Genomic DNA, 6,000 nt, shown 5'->3' with positions numbered 1-6,000 from the left:
AATAGAAAGCCTATCCCAGGAAGCATACCAGGGGTGCTAAGGAAAGAGACCATGCTACAGTCTACTCAGACCAAGGAAAGCTTAAAAGCACATTGGCCGAGTGCGGTTAGACGTAAAACACCGTCGTTTCTTGAGTGTCCAGGTGGGGGAGCTCTCAGTGCTGTCTGTCATTAAATGACTCACTTTCGGGATAGTAGCGTATGTGCTTTTTCCCAACTAATTAATGTTGCAGCGGGAAACCACTCATGTGTAATGGTTTATTCTGTGGAAGTTGCACACCTGTTTTTAAAATTGGTTAAAAATCCCCCCCACATTGTATATAGTAGATAAAGTCTTGAGGGTAAATGCTTCAATATGGGACAACTATAACCTATCCTTTGTTGGATAGGGGCCAATATGGTGTGCATGCAGACCCTTTATCTTCCTTGGGAAAGAGGGTGGACTTCCAGACTGTAATTGCACTGAATACCGAATACCTAAGCCAACGGTAGAGCTAGCAATATAGAAGGTTGTTTAAAATATTAATTGATAATAGATTTAATTCCCCTTTCCAGTTTTATCATCAGAACAGAATGATCTAGACTTCTGCTTATAAACCTAGGAGTTTGCAAACAAATAGTAGAAAGGTCTACCACTGTTTATTAAAGAACAAATATATAGGATGAATACAAACACCTACAAAAAGGAAAAATAACAACTACCTGTTAGTTATACAGCATTGCAAATGCTTTCTGATTTTTTTTTTCCTTAGCTGGTATGCCAGTATCTTATCTGGCTTATTTCCATTTTCTTAATCACTGTATTAATCATGCTGAAAATGTTCTGTATTTTTTCCAGAGAAATTCTGTAGGGCTGTTGATTAATTGCCGTTAACTCCCGCAATTAACTCAAAAATTAATTAGGATTTTAAAAAATTAATCACGATTAATCGCAGTTTTAATTGCACTGTTAAACAATAGAATACCAATTGAAATTTATGAAATATTTTGCATGTTTTTCTACATTTTCATACATATTGTATTCAGTGTTGTAATTGAAATCAAAGTGTATATTATTTTTTGCTTACAAATATTTGCACTGTAAAAATTATAAACAAAAGAAATAGTTTTTTCGGTTAATTTCATACAAGTACTGTAGTGCAATCTCTTTGTCATGAAAGGTTTCAGAGTAATAGCCGTGTTAGTCTGTATTCGCAAAAAGAAAAGGAGTACTTGTGGCACCTTAGAGACTAACCAATTTATTTGAGCATGAGCTTTCGTGAGCTACAGCTCACTTCGTCGGATGCATCCGATTTTCTTTTTGTCATGAAAGTTCAATTTACAAATGTAGATGTTTTTTGTTACATAACTGCACTCAAAAACAAAACAATGTAAAACTTCAGAGCCTACAAATCCACTCTGGCCTACTTCTTATTCAGCCAATTGCTAAGACAAAGCAGTTTGTTTACATTTACAGGAGATAATGCTGCGCTCTTCTTCTTTACAGTGTCACCAGAAAGTGAGAACAGGCATTTCCATCGCACTTTTATAGACAGCATTGCAAGGTATTTACGTGCCAGATATGCTAAACATTTGTATGCCCCTTCATGCTTCGGCCATCATTCCAGAGGACATGCTTCCATGCTGATGACACTCGTTAAAAAAAGAATGCGTTAATTAAATTTCTGAGTGAACTTAGAGACTAACAAATTTATTTGAGCATAACTTTCGTGAGCTATAGCTCATTTCATCGGATGCAAGCTCATGAAAGCTTATGTTCAAATAAATTTGTTAGTCTCTAAGGTGCCACAAGTCCTCCTTTTCTTTTTGCGAATAAAGACTAACACGGCTCTACTCTGAAACAACACATATTTAGCTTTTTACACAGTAGTCCATTGACTTCAAACCACCTAGTGATCTATTGTCCAAGAAGAGATAACTGTAAAAAGTAAAATAGCTGAAAGAATAGTTTTGAAATTATTTTAATTTTAATAATTCCCTTGGTACAACACACAGATAAGGAAATTTGTTTGTCTGAGGGATTAGCTGAACAAGAATTAGGACTGGGTGGACTTACAGGCTCTAAAATTTTACGTTGTTTTATTTTTGATAGCAGGTTTTTTTGTACATAGTTCTACATTTGTAAGTTCAACTGTCATGATAAAGAGATTGCACTACAGTACTTTTTATTAGGTGAACTGAAAAATACTATTTATTTTGTTTTTTTACAGTGCAAATACTTGTAATCAAAAATAAATATAAGCACCGTACACTTTGTAGTCTGTGTTGTAATTGAAATAAAAATGCTGATTACTTCTAGCATTTCTCAACTGCTTACAGACTATGGCACATTGTCAGTGTTCATGTTGGGCATCTAATTCCTTTATTTCATTCTCCAAGGGCATTGTCTTTTTGTAGCTTGCATTCAGTTACATTAAAATCTGTTCACTTCAATAAGAATACCCCATCATAGTTAGGAGCTCATTTCAATGGAATTGTTTATCCTAATACATTCTTGCAAGACTTCCTCCATGTGCCTTTAAAAGTCTCAGGACGGAAAAGCAAACTTTTAAAAACCGATTTAAAAAGCATTAACAGCAACCATCCTGTACAAAGCTCTAGCAAATGCCAGAATGCGCCCCTCGAGCTCGCCAAGGCCACACGCCTCCTGCTAGCAGGCTGGGCCCACTGTCTCGGCTGCCAGTGGCCCCTTGGCATGGCGGTTGGTTGGGGTCAGATCAGCGCTCTCTGAACGGCCCCCACACCTCCCTGGGGGGAGACGTACAAGGATAAGGAGTTAAACCCAACATGATTCCAGAGGGACCCAGGTGCAGCCCTGCCGTGGGGGCACAGCAAGGGCTTCATGGCGGGCTGGGCCTGCGGCTCCCTGAGGGGCTTGTGCCAGCTTCGGAGGGGAGTTTCTGGAGGGCCGAGGAGAGTCTGGCTTGGGGAAAGGGTGTCACATCACAGCTGGTGTGGGCGGGCGGGCGCTCGCCCTGGGCAGGGAGGGAGGCTTTGCAGTCGCGTCGCGCGCGCGAGCGAAGCGCAGGCCAACCGCCTTTCCCGCGCTTTTGTTCAAATCCCAACGGCAAACGGGCCGCTGGCGGGGGGAGGTGAAAGCGCGAGGGGCTGGGCAGCCAATCAGAGAGCAGCGTGCGGAGGCTGGCCCCAGCGGCTGAAGGTCGCGCGCTGAGCCTGAGGAGCGAGGTGAGGGCGGGGCGAGCCCGCCTGTGAGGGGCCGGGCTGCCCGAACGCTCCCCTGTGCCCAGTCTGGCAGGCGCCGGTGTGGGGCAAATGGGGGGTTTGCCGAGGCCAGCTGGCGGGGGGTGTTGAAGCCCCTCGCATTAGGGGACGGGGTGCGGATGCCCAGGCGGGGCGAGCGGCCCGGAGGCCCCTGGCTGCGGGCGAACAACGGTGAAAGCTGCCCGCGGGGGTGGGGGGTGCGCTGCCACCCGCCCTCCTCAGCGTCTCCGCGCCTGACCCCTTCCCGGCCGCCGTCCTGGCGCCCCCCGAGCAGCGGCGGGGTGCGGGGAGGGGCGTTGGTGGTAGCTCGTGCCCGGCATGTGCCAGGGTTGCCGTTGCCGGCGCTGGGCTTCCAGGCCCCTGCGGTTCGCGGAGAGTCAGTTCTCGCCCCCCCCACGGGAGCAAAGTGCAGACACGACCCACGTGCACCCAAAAGACTCAGAGGTGGAGCGCCAGGGAAAGGAGCGCCGCCTTGGCTGAGTTTTCATCTCATCATTTAGAAGCGACGCTGATGATTTTAGAGGCGGCACGAATGATCGCAGTTCAGTTCTGCAGGAAGGAAGTGATCTCTTTTCCTCTCTTGCCTGTACCTGGCTTTAAAGAAGCTAAGCAGAAAATACATTTTTTGGGGGGGAGGGGGCAATTAAAATATGTGACACTATGACTAGCTGAAGATGGATCAGTTTTAATATAAACACACCTGGCTGCATAAAGGGAGCATACACACCATCTATATTATGCCCACTAAGAAAAGTAAAAACTGCAGTGAATTTCTTGATGGGGAGAGTAGCAGCCGGGCTAGTCTGTATTTGCAAAAAGAAAAGGAGTACTTGTGGCACCTTAGACACTAATGAATTTATTTGAGCTACAGCTCACTTCATCGGATGCATGCAGTGGAAAATACAGTAGGGGAATTTTATATACACAGAGAACATGAAACAATAGGTGTTACCATACACACAGTGCTTCCGCCGATGTGCACAGGCTGAAATTGTGGAAAAGCAGCATCACTTGCCTCATAACCTCAGCTGTGCAGAGCACAATGCCATGCACAGCCTCAGAAACAACTCTGACATCATAATCAAAAAGGCTGACAAAGCAGGTGCTGTTGTCATCATGCATAGGTCGGAATATGAACAAGAGGCTGCTAGGCAGCTCTCCAACACCACATTCTACAAGCTATTACCCTCTGATCCCACTGAAGGTTACCAAAAGAAACTACACCATCTGCTCAAGAAACTCCCTGAAAAAGCACAAGAACAAATCCGCACAGACACACCCCTGGAACCCCAATCAGGGGTATTCTATCTGCTACCCAAGATCCATAAACCTGGAAATCCTGAACACCCCATCATCTCAGGCATTGGCACCCTGACAGCAGGATTGTCTGGCTATGTAGACTCCCTCCTCAGGCCCTACGCTACCAGCACTCCTAGCTATCTTCGAGACACCACCGACTTCCTGAGGAAACTACAATCCATTGGTGGTCTTCCTGAAAACACCATCCTAGCCACTATGGATGTAGAAGCCCTCTGCACCAACATTCCACACAAAGATGGATTGCAAGCCGTCAGGAACAGTATCCCCGATAATGTCACGGCAAACCTGGTGGCTGAAGTTTGTGACTGTGTCCTCACCCACAACTATTTCACATTTGGGGACAATGTATACCTTCAAATCAGCGGCACTGCTATGGGCACCCACATGGCCCCACAGTATGCCAACATTTTTATGGCTGACTTAGAACAACGCTTCCTCAGCTCTCGTCCCCTAATGCCCCTACTCTACTTGCGCAATATTGATGACATCTTTAACATCTGGACCCATGGAAAAGAAGCCCTTGAGGAACTCCACCATGATTTCAACAATTTCCATCCCAACATCAACCTCAGCCTGGACCAGTCCACACAAGAGATCCACTTCCTGGACACTATGGTGCTAATAAGCTATGGTCACATAAACACCACCCTATACCGGAAATCTGCTGACCGCTATACTTACCTACATGCCTCCAGTTTTCATCCAGACCACACCACACGATCCATTGTCTACAGCCAAGCTCTACAATACAACTGCATTTGCTCCAACCCCTCAGACAGAGACAAATACCTACAAGATCTCTATCAAGCATTCTTACAACTACAGTACCCATCTGCTGAAGTGAAGAAACATATTGACAGAGCCAGAAGGGTACCCAGAAGTTACCTACTCCAGGACAGGCCCAACAAAGAAAGTAACAGAATGCCACTAGCCATCACCTTCAGCCCCCAACTAAAACCTCTCCAGTGCATCATCAAGGATCTACAACCTATCCTGAAGGACGACCCATCACTCTCACAGATCTTCGGAGACAGGCCAGTCCTTGCTTACAGACAGCCTCCCCACCTGAAGCAAATACTCACCAGCAACCACACAACAAAACCACTAAGCCAGAAACCTATCCTTGCAACAAAGCCCATTGCCAACTGTGTCCACATATCTATTCAGGGGACACCATCATAGGGTCTAATCACATCAGCCACACTATCAGAGACTCATTCACCTGCACATCTACCAATGTGATATATGCCATCATGTGCCAGCAATGCCCCTCTGCCATGTACATTGGCCAAACTGGACAGTCTCTACGTAAAAGAATGAATGGACACAAATCAGACGTCAAGAATTAAAACATTCAAAAACCAGTCGGAGAACAGTTCAGTCTCTCTGGTCACTCGATTACAGACCTAAAAGTGACAATTCTTCAACAAAAAAACTTGAAAAATAGACTCCAATGAGA

This window comes from Chelonia mydas, chromosome 17 (genome assembly GCF_015237465.2).
Source record: "Chelonia mydas isolate rCheMyd1 chromosome 17, rCheMyd1.pri.v2, whole genome shotgun sequence".
Taxonomy (NCBI): Eukaryota; Metazoa; Chordata; order Testudines; family Cheloniidae; genus Chelonia; species Chelonia mydas.
This window is presented reverse-complemented; position numbering follows the sequence as displayed.